Genomic DNA, 13,216 nt, shown 5'->3' with positions numbered 1-13,216 from the left:
GGGATTCTTCATTCAAAGTCTGTGCAGGAGGAAGGGTGGAGGGGGAGCCAGGTGGGACACCACGCAGAAGATGCTCCATGGAGACAGTGCTGCAAGCCGCGCAGGAGGTTGGGTCCTCGGTGAGGAGAAGGAATCGTTCTCCTCACAGCAGGAGGGAAGGGAGGAGGAGGAAAGAGGTGCTCTGGTGGGCTTGGGGGTAGGCAGAGAGGGGACAGGATCTGAGGAGTGGGCTCCAGATTCCTGGCCATCTTTGAGGGGGAGGGGGTCGAAGGCTTGCGGAGGAAGTGGGTGGGGCTGTGGCACTGCCATGGGGAGTCAGCCTTAGGCGACGGGAAAGGTTTGTTCCTCTATCTACTGATGACAGATGAGCTGAGGCACCGTGAATGGGCCAGGTTTCGGGTGCCCCCTGACCTGCTCCACTGAGCCCAAGACCGGAAGCCAGAAAAGTGTCTGGCAGTATTGCTCTGGGCCAGAGACGGATGCCCAGAGTTGAAGTGGCTGGTGTGGGACCAGGGAGAATGGTGGGGGTCAGGGACCCAGAGTGGGGGCAATGAACTGGGGAGAAGACAGGGACTGTGGGATGAGAGACCAAGTCAGCAGCAATGAATGGATGCGTGCGGTGAGAGGACAGGAGTCTGGGCTCAAAACCATTTCAGATCCTCAAGTTTTGGAGTTTTCAGGGGTTGGGGAGTGGTCATGCTGATTAGTCAGTGGCAGGAGTAAAGCTCCTGTCCCTGATGTCCAGGTTCAAGACCCATGCCAGGCTGGGGGCTGGGTGCTGATGCTGAGAATAAAGCTGTTCTCAGCACCCCTGGTGACATTCCAGTTTAAAAGCCCCCCCCCCCCCGCCAAAGATTCATTTATTTATTTGAAAGGCAGAGTTACAGAGAAAGGGAGGGAAGGAGAAAGAGAAAGAAATGTCTTCTATTCACTGGTTTTCTCCCCCAAATAGCCACAATATCTGGGACTATGTCAGACTGAATCCAGGAGCCCAGAACTCCATAAGGTGTCCCATGTGGGTGCAGGGGCCCAAGCACTTGGGCCATCTTCCACTGCTTTCCCAGGCACATTAGCAGGGAACTGGATTGGAAGTAGAGCAGCCTAGACTCAAACTGGCTCCCTTATGGGATGCTGGCTCTTTGGGAGGGCAGCTTAACTCACTGTGGCACCATGCTGCCCTTCTCCCGCCCCACTTGTCACCAGTTTAAAAGTTCTTAAAGGCAGGTGTCTGGCCTAGCAGCTAAGATGTCAGTGCCCCACACTAGAGTTCGATGTTCAGCTCTGACTCCTGACTCCAGTTCTCTGCTAACACACGTCCTTCAAGGCAGCAATGGTGACCCAAATGATCGGGTTCCTGCTACTGCCTGAGAGCCCCGGATGGAGTGCTCAGCTCCCAGCTTTGGCCTGAGCCAGGGCCATTGCAGGTGGGAGTGTACACACGTGCTCACTCTTTCTCTGTTCTCAAATTAATTTTTAAAATTCTTCTAAGTTTTAAAAACCACACAAATAGTATATATTCTTTTATTTAAAAACACACAGAACATGCAAATAATTAAAATAAAAATTGTCTATATTCTCATCCCTCAGAAATGACTAATGATAACGTGTTGGTGAGTGCTCTCCCAGGTCTTGATGTATATATGTGAAAAAAAAATTGGTTTTTGTGTTTTTTTAGCTCATAAGTAACAAAGTTATTCCTCATGATGCTGGAAGCTGAGAAGTCCAAGACCAAGACACAGGCAGACCTGGTGTGCAGTGAGGGTCTGCTTCCTCATAAGTGGCAGTTCCTATGTGTGTCTTCACGTATGTATTTCTTTAGAAACCAAAATGAGCCTGTGGGCACGTCCCCAGTGGAGATGCCTGCATCCCATACTGGGAGTGCCTGGTTTGAGTCCCAACTACTCCACTTCCCATCCAGCTTCCTTTACGCATGCCTGGGAGGCAGCAGATGATGGCCCGAGTACTTGTGTCCCTGCTATCCACATATGGGTGAAGTTCTGAGCTCCTGGCTTCTGCCTGGCCCAGCCCTGGCTATTGCAGGCACTTAGGGAATGGATGATGTCTCTCTGTCTTTCTGTCTTGCACTCTCTCTGTCATTCTTTCAAATAAATAAAAGAAAAAACAAGCTGGACACAAAAGAATAAATGCTAAATATATATATTAAAAAAGCATCCCCTGAGAGGCAGCAGGTGATTGCTCAAGTAGTTGGGTCCTTGCCACCTACATGGGAGGCCTGGATTGAGTTCCTGGCTCCTGACTTTGGCCTGGCCCAGCCCCAGCCTTTGTGGGCATTTGGGGAATGAACCACTGGGAAGAAAACCTCTGTCTCTCTCTCTGTGTTTGTATATGTGTCTCTCTGCCTGTGAAATAAAAATAAATAAATTTTAAAATGAAGAATTACTTTAAAATAAACTTTTGGCCGGCGCTGTGGCTCACTAGGCTAATCCTCCACCTGCGGCACTGGCACACCGGGTTCTAGTCCCGGTTGGGGCATCGGATTCTGTACTGGTTGCTCCTCTTCCAGTCCAGCTCTCTGCTGTGGCCTGGGAGGGCAGTGGAGGATGGCCCAAGTGCTTGAGCTCTGCACCCACATGGGAGACCAGGAGAAAGCATCTGGCTCCTGGCTTCGGACTGATGCAGCGTGCCGGGCCATAGCGGCCATTTGGGGGGTGAACCAAGGGAAGGAAGACCTTTCTCTCTATCTCTCTGTCTCTCTCTCTCACTCTATAACTCTGCCTGTCAAAAATAAATAAATAAATGAATTTTGGTTTTGGAATAACTTTTTATTTACAGAAAAATTATAAAGATAATACAGAGAGGTTCCATGTACATCTTACCCTATTTCCCCCATTGTTAACGTCTTACTTGACCACAGTAAATTTGTCAGAGCTAATAAACCAGTGTTGGCTATAGTTGTTGCACAGCAGATTAAGCTACCCCCTGGGACACCAACATCCCATATGGGCACAGGTTCAAGTCCAGCCTGCTCCATATCCGAGCCAGCTCCCTGCTAACACACCTGGGAAAGCAGCAGAAGATGGTCCAAGTCCTTGGACCCCTGCCACACACATGGGAGACTCAGATGAAGCTCCTGACTTCTAGTTTCATCCTGGCCCAGCCCTGGCTGTTGTGGTCATTTGAGGAGTGAACCAGAGGATGGAAGGTCTCTCTCTATCTTTCCCTCTCTCTCTGTAATTCTGCTTTTCAAAGAAATAAATAAAGCAAACTCCAGGCTTTATTTGGCTTTCACTAGTTTTCCCACTAATGTCCTTTGCTTATTCCAGGATCCAATCCAGGATAGCACATTGCATTGAGTATACATACTGTTTTGCAACCTGCTTGTTTTACTCAGTGCTATGCTGGGAATGCCTTTCCATGATGCCACACATCCTTCTGCACCATCATTTTAATGACTACGTGGTACTATGCTGATGGTTGTACCACTGCCAGTCCCTACTGTGGAATGCTTAGGTTGTTTGCAATTTTTCACTCTTATAAACAAGACTGGGATGAGTTCCTTGAAGCTAAATTGTCTGGACTCTCCCTGTTTATCTCCTTACTGCAAATCCCCACACAAGGCACTGCTGAGGCCTTGGAGAGACGGCTTCCCCAAGTCTGCCCTGAAAGGTCACCTCACTGACCCTGCCTGCTGCCATTTCTCAGGCCTCTTTCTGTGTTGAAGTTTCAGAAGGTGAGGGGTGTGGGTGCGTTGCCCCTCTCTATCCTCAACTTGTCCTTATGCCAGGGAGGCCAAGGGGGGCCCTAAATGTGGCTGGCCAGGGAAGGGTGTGGCCAGGCAGTGGCCCCAGGCTCTGGGGACACCTGAGGAGCCAGGAGCTGGGGAGGGAGTGAGGCCACTGGCTGGGCTTTGTTCTTTTGCCAGGAGCTGAGCTGGTGGGGCGGGCAGGGCTGGGGGAGGCCATAAGGGGAGAGGGGGCCTTCTCTCCCCCCTTGAAAGCTGAGAGGCAGGAGGGCAGCAGACGGATTGGGAGAAACGTAACCTCCCGGCGACGCATGCTCCAGTTCAAGCAGGAGGCATTAAGGATGAAATATCTCCCGAGCAACAATTCATCTCTAACTGGGAGGAGAGGGACTCGCTGACATTTAGCTGTGATCCGGGGCTGCACACGCCTGTCTCCGCTAGCCTAACAGGAGCGTGGCCGTCTGTGTGCATGTGTGTCGAGGGGTATGAGGGGCGGTGTGCAGCTGTGGGGACACGGGGGCTGAGAGGGGCTGCGTGTGCACACGTGACCGTACCTGTGTGAGCCTCTGTGTGGGATGGAGAGGTTCTTTGAGTGTGTGTGACAGTCTCGTCACAGGGTGTCAGAGCTGTGGGTGCAGGCTGGTGAAAGGGTGTTGGGCAGTATTGCATGGGTGACAGTGAGCTTGGCCCTGCAATGGCTGGAAGCCCCATGAGACTGGGGACGAGATGTAGCAGCTGTGAAACCCCCAGACTAGGCGAGACCTCAAGCCACTGCCTGCCCCTGCCCACGAGGTGCTTTGTAAGAATCAGAAGGCTCTCCCCTTGTGCCACTAATACCCGCCCCCAGCTGCGTTCTCGTGCGTGGGGCCCGCACACCTCTGAGCTGCAGCCCTGTGTGGGCCTCCGCTCCCTTCCTCACGCCCTGTGGAATTTTCTCCACCGTGGCCCTGGTTATGTCTAGCAATCGCGTAGCAATATCTGTGTCTCTCCCCTGTGAGGCTGTAAGCTTGGCTCAGGCTGCCTTCCTTGCGGTTGGAACCCAGTCCCGGGCCCGGGTATGGCTCCACGAAGCCTTGTTGGACGGTGCGGGAAGGAGGCGGCTGAGTGGTGTGTTCACGTGTGGGTGCCTAAGCACAGGCAGTCCACGTGGACAGAGCCAGGGCATCGGTGGCATCTTCTGGGTGTGGTGCCAGTGAGAGAGTGTCCCCATCACCCCGGAAGACTGCTATCCCCTAAGCCGGCACCCCCAGACAAGCCGAAGCCGGCCGGGGCCTGGAGACAGGAGGTCCTATGAGGAGGAGGCGGCCTGCCCCAGCCCTGCTCTGTGCTTGGGCAGCGGTGGAGAGAGCCAAGGGACTGGGTCGGTTGCCTAGAGGGACAGCCAGGCCCAAACCCTTCTGCCCGTTTGCAGAGGCTCTCCCGGCTCCTTTTCCAGGCCTGCTGTGCACGGAGCTGCAGCTCACAGAATTGTGAGCTCACAGGGTTGGCTCTGGGGGCCCCTGGCTGCGTTTCCCAAAAGTGGACCCAGGAGAAAGCCCCACCAGTGCTACCCAGGCCTGCTCTTGCCATACTGGCCACCCACCCTGGCCTCAGAACCCCAGTCCTGCCACGTCCCCAAAGGATCTTCCAGGAGATGTGGAATCCCTGTCCTTCCTGAAGGCAAGCGAGCCCCCATGCCACACTGGCTCTACCCGCCAGGCAGGGCCAATCCCCAAGGAAGAGAGGCCTGTGGAATTTGAGGGCCTAGACGTGGGGGCATGTGGGATGAAAGGTTGGCTTGGGGTGGGGGAGACTGGCAGGGAGCTTAGCGGAAGAGCAGAAGGAACATGAGCCAAGGCGTGGAGAGGACACACAATTCAATCTGTTGGTGGCTGAACAGGTGGACAGAGCAGGAGGCAAACGGCTCAGGACTGAGGCCTGACCACACCGTGGGTGAGGAGTCCAGAGTTCACCAGGGCCCCAGGTGGCCATCAGCACAGCTGGTCCCACTGCCGCCCCTGGAGTCTGTACCTGTCCCGGAGGCCCATGCTGGCGCTCCAGGCACCAGGTGGCCCCTGGCTCAGCCGGGGAAACGCACTCAGGGAGCCCTGGGTCAGCCTAACAGGAGAGGCTGAGCTGGTGGTTGTCCTGGGGTGGCCTGGGCCTCAGTTTCCCCTCTCAATAGGGGAAGAGGACCAAATACCCTGCCCGATTTCCTCTAGCTCGGCCTGTGCTAATAGGACTCTGACTGTGGAGCAAATGAGAGGGCTGCACTCCCTCGGTGGCTGTGCCAGGCCCTGCCTCCCAGCAAAGGCTCAGACCCGCGGTCCTGGGGGTGCCTGCCAGACTCTGGAGGCCCCTCCCCAGCCCACAGGGACTCTACCCTTTACCCTCTCCCCCCCCCCTTTCCCCAGCCCCACCCTTGCTGAGCCTGCCCTGGCTGAGAGCTGGTTGTGCTCCGGAATCTGACAGTCCCCTGCCTCGGGCCTCTGCCCTCTTCCCCAGTGCCCTCTGTGCTTCAGCCCTGGGGCTCCCAGCCTGGGCAGAGAACCCCATAGGTGAGCAGAGAGCTCTGCTCCTTGCCACAGGAAACCACACCTTTCTCCACCCAGGCTCAGTCTGGAGGCGGAGGGACCGGGCCTCTCTGCTCCGTCACCATCCTCCCCCTGTTTTCAGAGCTCTCTGGCTGCATATATGACTGGAACCAATTGCAGGGAATGTCCCTGTCAGGGCAGAGCTGCGCTCATCCATTGCCTGCTGGAATCTCTCCCACTGCACGCTCAGGCCTACGGTTGACCCTTGACGAGCTGCAGGGGCCAAGGCTACTTTTTCTGTCCTCACTCCTTAGTGAGGGCTTGATCAGCCTGCAGGCTCCTGGAGGGCTGGGGGCGAGTCTTACTCACCTGTGACTGCAAGGCCCAGCTCAGCCTGGAGCTCGGGATAGTCACTCAACCAGAAAATGCAGCAAACACGGTGGGCGTTTGGCCTAGCGGTTAAGATGCCTGCATCCTAGCTTCCTGATTCCAGCTTCCCGCTAATGCACGTCCCGAGAGGCAGCAAGTGATGTGATGGCTCAAACAGTTGGGTCCCTGCCACCAGACTGATTCCCAGCACCTGGCATTTTGTAATAAGTAGGAACTGGCATTGTGGTACAGTGGGTTCAGTCGCTGCTTGCCAATGCCAGCATCCCATATCAGAGCCCCACTTTGAGTCCTGACTGCTCCTCTTCTGTACCTGGGAAAGCAGCAGGAGATAGCCCAAGTACTGGGCCCCTGCTACCCTTGTGTGGGATCTGGGTAGGGTTCCAGGCTCCTGGTTTTGACCTGGCCTGGCCCTTGCTGTTGGGGTCATTTGGAGAGTACATCAGCAGATGGAAGATCTCTCTCTCTCTCTCTCTGTCTCTCCCCCTCTCTGTGTCACCCTTCTCTCAAGTAAACAAAATACATCTTTAAGCAAATAATAAAAAAACAATGGAACAAATGAATGAATGGGAGAGGAGGAAGGGAGGCCTAAATCTCCATTCTCAGGCCATGACTCGAGGAGGAAGCTGGTGTGTCTGCACCAGTAAGGTCTGCTGGTAGCTGCAAGAGGAATCCACTTTTTCCCCTCACCCCTGGCCACCTCCCTGGGTCACTTCATTGTCTGTTTACTCAGCTCTGGGGAAGAGGGCCGCTATGAATGAGCGTTCTGGCTGCTCCCAAAGTGTAGGTGCTTCAAGGAGCCTCCAGCCCCTTCTGCCCTGCACATAGGCTTGGCCTTGTCCCAGGCATCGGGAAGGGCACCCAGCTCCCTTCTGCCCATCTCGCCTCTATCTCTGGCAAGATTTACTGAGCAATAGGCATTGGAAGCCGGTGCCGTGGCTCACTAGGCTAATCCTCCACCTAGCAGTGCCGGCACACCGGGTTCTAGTCCCAGTCGGGGTGCCGGATTCTGTCCCAGTTGCCCCTCTTCCAGGCCAGCTCTCTGCTGTGGCCAGGGAGTGCAGTGGAGGATGGCCCAAGTGCTTGGGCCCTGCACCCCATGGGAGACCAGGATAAGTACCTGGCTCCTGCCTTCGGATCAGCGCAGTGCACTGGCCGCAGTGCGCCGGCCGCGGTGGCCATTGGAGGCAAGGGCAAAAGGAAGACCTTGCTCTCTGTCTGTTTCTCTCACTGTCTGCTCTGCCTGTCAAAAAAAAAAAAAAAAAAAAAAAAAAAAAAAAAAAAGGCATTGGAGACCCATTCCCTTTGGGCTGCATGATTAGATCAAGGGGTCCGCTGTGGGATCCAAGCTCCAGCCAGACATACGTCCCAGGACACGTCTGGGTCCTTCCCCTCCCTGTGCAGGGACCTGAAGGATTTGTGGCCGGAGGCCTGACCTCATGCAGAAAACCTGGAACTCTTGCACAGAAGAGCAAAATTCCCTTGTTGTTTCTGGGGACAACCTGGGAGCCCGAATGTGACCGTTGTCCCCTCTGCTGCCCTTTCCTCATTCCACTGCTACTTTCAATGCACCAAGTTTCCTGTGTTGGCAAAGTCTGACAGGAGATACCGTCTCCAGCTTGCTTCAGGATCAAAGGCTGCCAGACCAGCCTTGAGGGACCAGTGAAACAAACTCAGCCTGGTTTTGCTCAGCAAAACTCCAAGGACAGATGTTGGCAGGCTCTTCACCCCCTGAGAGGGCATGGAGGTGCTGAGCTCCCCAGGCCTAGGTAGGCAGACCTCTGTGAAGGATGGCAGAACGCCCAGCACTAACTGACCATGAGTTAGATGTACACCAAGGCTCCAAAAGCCAGAGCATCCAGGCAGGCAGAAAGAGATGGCAGATTTCAGTGGACAGTGGACAGGACAGGCAAGGGTCCAGAATCCAGATGGTCAAATAGGGCGATGGGAACTTGATTCTGAAGCAAAGATGGAGTGAGAGGGATTCTGGAGGACAAGTGGTGCAAGAGGGTATTTTGGCCAGGTAGAAATTATAGGTATATTGGGGACTTCTAGACAGCAAAGGACAGATGGGAGTGTCTTTACAGTACCCAGAGGGTGGGGACGTTGGAGATCCTAATACTATTGGTGGTGTCGGAAGTGGCTGTGGTAGAGAGGCTGAGAACAGTGTCAGCTGCAGTGACTGCAATAATAGGAAAGAGGTGATGAGTGGTCATGTTGATGATTGTTACCATGGCGACAAAGGCCGTAAGTGATGATCACGATTGCCGCAGTGAAGGATGCGATGCTGAAGCTAAGAGTAACAGAAGTAATCATTCTGGAGGTAATGGCAGTATTGGTGGGTGATGTTGACAATAATTTTTAAAAGTTTTTATTTTTACTTGAAAGACAGAGAGAGAGACAGATCTCCCATAAACTGGTTCACTCCCAAACAGAAGGGACTGGGCCAGGCTGAAGCCAGGAGTCCAGAGCTCCATCCAGGTCTCCCATGTGGGTGGCAGGGACCCATCACTGCTGCCTCCCAGGGCAGTAGCAGGAAGCTGGAATCAAAAGCAGAGCCATGACTCAAAACACAGGCCCTCTGATATGGCATGTGGGTGTCCCAGGCATCATCTTTACTGCCTCAAAGGCCTGTCCCAGGGTGACAAAAATGACAGTCACTGCAAAGGCAGTTGTCATGGTGGGAGAGACATTGGATTGCTGTCCAAATGAAAACGCTTTTTCCTATCACTATATATGGGCCATTCACGTGGTATTGTTGTTCTTCCTTCAGTTCCATGGATGTCTGAGATAAGCCTGCCCCTTGAGGTGCACTCTGGAGGAACATGTTAAGGCCCTGGTCACCCTGAACCTCACGCCTCTGTGATGGGACCTGGACTGTCCTTCCTGAGCCACGGCCAAGTGCAGACTGGAGAGTCACCCTCCACCCAGCTGTCCTGTCTCTTCCCCATCTTCCTAGGGGTCTGCTTGCTTCTCAAGATAGTCCTCCAGGGTCCAGTATAGGAAACTAAGGCCCAAACAGTTTTCCTCATGGGCTGAAGCCAGGCACGCCGGGTGTGTCGAGCACTTGGCTGGCAATGGGCTGGCTCTGCCCAAGGGCCCTCCTAGGGACAGCAGGAGCAGGAATTCCTGTAACTCTTATTCCTGACTCAGGACCGGTTCCCAGTCCCTCACCGGCTTTTGTCTCCAGGAAGCCCCTTCCATCTGTGCTGGCTGACCTAGTCACCACCAGCCTGGAGTGGTAGTTGGGCACTTGAAATGCAGATAGTCAACTGAGATGTGGGCTAAGATGTACACTGGGTTTTGAAGACTTAGTATGAAAAAAAAAAAAAACTGTAAAGCCATCTCTTTTATAATTATGTTGTTCACATGTTGAAATAACATTTTGTAAATAATGTAATAAAATATATATTATAAGGGACTGGCACTATGGCCTAGTGGGTGTGCAGGCATCCTATATGGGCACTGGTTCTAGTCCCTGCTACTCCATTTATGACCCAGCTCTCTGTTATGGCCTGGGAAAGCAATGGAAGATGGCCCAAGCCCTTGGGCCCCTGCACTCATGTGGGAGACCCAGAAGAAGCTCCTGGCTTCTGACTTCAGATCAGCACAACTCTGACCGTTGTAGCCATTTGGGGAGTGAACCAGTGGATTGAAGACCTCCCTCTCTCTCTCACTCTCTCTCTCTGCCTCTCAAACAAATAAATCTGTAATACATATTATAAAATTAATTTCACATATCTACTTTTATTGTGTCTGCTAGAAGATTTCAAATAACGTGTGAGGGTAGGTGTCATGGCTCAGCAGGTTAAGCTGCCACTTGGGATGCATCCAACATCAGAGTGCCTAAGATTAAGTCTGGTCTTCTCTTCAGATCCAGCCTCCTGCCAACGCACTTGGGAGGCTGCAGATGATGGCTCAAGTATTTGAGTCCCTGCCACCCACATGGGAGAGCTGGATGGAGTTCCTGGCTCCTGGGTTTGGTCTGGCCCAGTCCTGGCTGTTGTGAACTTTTGGAGAGTGAACCAGCAAATGGAGAATCAGTCTCTCTCTCTCTCTCTCTCTCTCTCTCTGACTTTCAAATAAGTAAAAATTAATAAACATTTTAAAAGATAAAATATTACATTATTTAAAAGATAACATATGTGTTTCACATTATGGTGTTTAGTGCCACATTAGCTTATTTATTTTCCTTTTGCTCAAGGAAGCAAAAGGAAAGAAATGAAATAAATTGCAAAATAGCAGTGGATTACGCACATAATCAGCTTGTTCACTGTCCTGTGAAGTCCACACAGAAGTGCCTTGGGCAGTTGGGGCAGCTCCACCCCAGCACCAAAGCCCCTGGCTCTTTCTTGGTTTTGGCGCCACCATCTTTAACACAGGGGCTCCCATCTTGTAGTCTAAGACGGTTGCTCTGGCTCCTGTATCCATTGTGCACCCAGTGAAAAGGGGAGAAAAGGGGACACAGAGAGACAGGGGTCGGGTCACTGCTTAGAGCAGCCATGTCTTGTATTGGAGTGCCTTGTTCAAGTCCCGGTTCCTCTGGCTCAGATCCAGCTTCCTGCTCATGCTCACCCTGGGAGGCAGCAGGAGGTGGCTCAAGTCCTTGGGTCCCTGTCACACAGTGGGAGACCTGGATTGAATTCTGGGCTCCTGGTTGCAGCCTGGCCTAGCTCTTGCTGTTCTGGGCATTTGGGGAGACAACCAGCAGATGGAAGTTATCTATCCAACTCTTTGTCTCTCTGCCTTTCAAATAAAAGGAAAATAAATAAATAGGCAAAATTTTTATAAAGAGGAGGACAGGCATTGAGGTGCCACAGCCTAAGCCACCCTTGGAGTATCTGCATCCAGTACTGGAGTTCCTGGGATCGAGTCCCTCTTCTGCTTCTCATCCAACTTCCCACTAATGCACACCCTGGGGACAGCAAGTGATGGCTCAAGTCCTTGGGTCTCTGCCACACCAGTGGGAGACCTGTATGGAGCTCCTGGCTCCTGGTTTGGGCCTGGCCCAGTGCCAGCTGTTGTGGACATTTGGGGAGTGAACCAGCGATGGAAGACCTCTCTCTGCCTTTAAAATAAATAAATGAAAAGGGCAGGACGGGGAACAGAGTCCAGAAGATGCACGTTAGTTCTGCTGTGTCTCACTGGCCAGAATCTTATTACCTGGACACACCTGGTTTCAAAGGTTCTGGGAAATATAGCCTTTCTTTTTTAAAAAGATTTATTTTATTTATTTGAAAGACAGAGTTACAGAGAGAGGTAGAGGCAGAGAGAGAGAGTCTTCGATCCACTGGTTCACTCCCCAGATGGCCACAATGGCTGAGCCGATCCAAAGCCAGGAGCCAGGAGCTTCTTCCGGGTCTCTCACGTGGGTGCAGGGGCCCAAGCACTTGGGCCATCTTCTGCTGCTATCCCAGGCCACAGCAGAGAGCTGGATCAGAAGAGGAGCAGCCGGGACTAGAACTGGTGCCCATATGGGATGCTAGCTTCAGGCCAGGCGTTAACCTGCTGCGCCACAGCGCCGACCCCAAAATACAGTCTTAAAATAGGGTGACTATGTTCTAAGAAACACTTGGACATTTTATTATGCAAGGAGTGAAGGGAGAACAGACACTGGGGACAAGCAGCAGTCTCTCCTAGCCCGGAGGAAGGCTATCAGCCACGGCTCCTACCTCCTGCAGGTCTGAGGAGTGGCCGGCACCAGTGGCAGAACGAAAGCAAAGCCGAATCTCCTAAACCTGTTCCTGTTAAAGAGCTGTCTTCAGTACAGACAGCCCAAACCCCAGGATATTCCCCGGGGTTCCTTGGTCAGAAGGGAAGAAAGAGGCCAGTCTGACAAGAAAGAGGAAGAGGGTGAGCAGGCACCTGTGCGTGGCTGGGAACGAGTGAGTTTCTCAGCTCCCTTGTTGGGACAGTGACGATTTCTGCGCACACTTATGCCAAGGTCTCCACTGCTCGTGAGACATAGGAGCAGTGGCTGCAGGCATGTGTTAAGCAGGTCCTGGTTTTTGAACACCTGCTCGCCTGCCTTCTCTCCTTCCACCTAACGCCTGTTCCACCCCCATCGTGTGCCCAGGGCTGGCAGGGAGGTGAACCCAGGAGACTTACGAGACCAATATTTAAGGGAACGCCGTGACTGGGAGCTGGAGAACAACCAAGGGCAGTTGTCCAAATACCCACAGTGGGCAGAGGCTGGGACGGGCACCTGGGCACTGCTTCGACTCTCTTTGATCCAGATCTTCTCAACAGGAGTGAACTTCATCTTCAAGAAGACTGGGCCTGGACGTATTCTCGTTGTAGTTAGAGTTCGATGCGCACTTGCTGAACGGATGAGCAAGAGGGGTTGGGTCTACTCTGGAGTCCAGCTCAGAGCTGAGCTGCAGGAGAACCTGTTGGGAGACCGTTTGGGTTCCAAGGTTGGGGACTGCACAGATGGCCCCCGCCCCCACCCACCGCTCTCCTCAGTGGCCCAGTCTCTGGCCCCACACCCCATCCTTCCCAGACTGGGCTAGCCTCCCCAGCTCCCGACAGGCTGCTCCGGGGGGACCGGGCACGTCGGGCAGAGAGGGGCGGAGCGAGTGTGGGCATCTTCTAGGAGGCCTGCTCCTCCGTG

General features: G+C 53.4%; 1 long non-coding RNA gene across 3 annotated transcripts in view; it reads left to right on the top strand.

The window, feature by feature from the left end:
• Positions 1-13,216, top strand: part of LOC103351407 (uncharacterized) — a 43,394-nt gene that overhangs the window by 13,488 nt on the left and 16,690 nt on the right. The gene's annotated exons all lie outside the window — the stretch shown is intronic.

This window comes from Oryctolagus cuniculus, chromosome 15 (genome assembly GCF_964237555.1).
Source record: "Oryctolagus cuniculus chromosome 15, mOryCun1.1, whole genome shotgun sequence".
Lineage (NCBI taxonomy): Eukaryota > Metazoa > Chordata > Mammalia > Lagomorpha > Leporidae > Oryctolagus > Oryctolagus cuniculus.
This window is presented reverse-complemented; position numbering and strand designations above follow the sequence as displayed.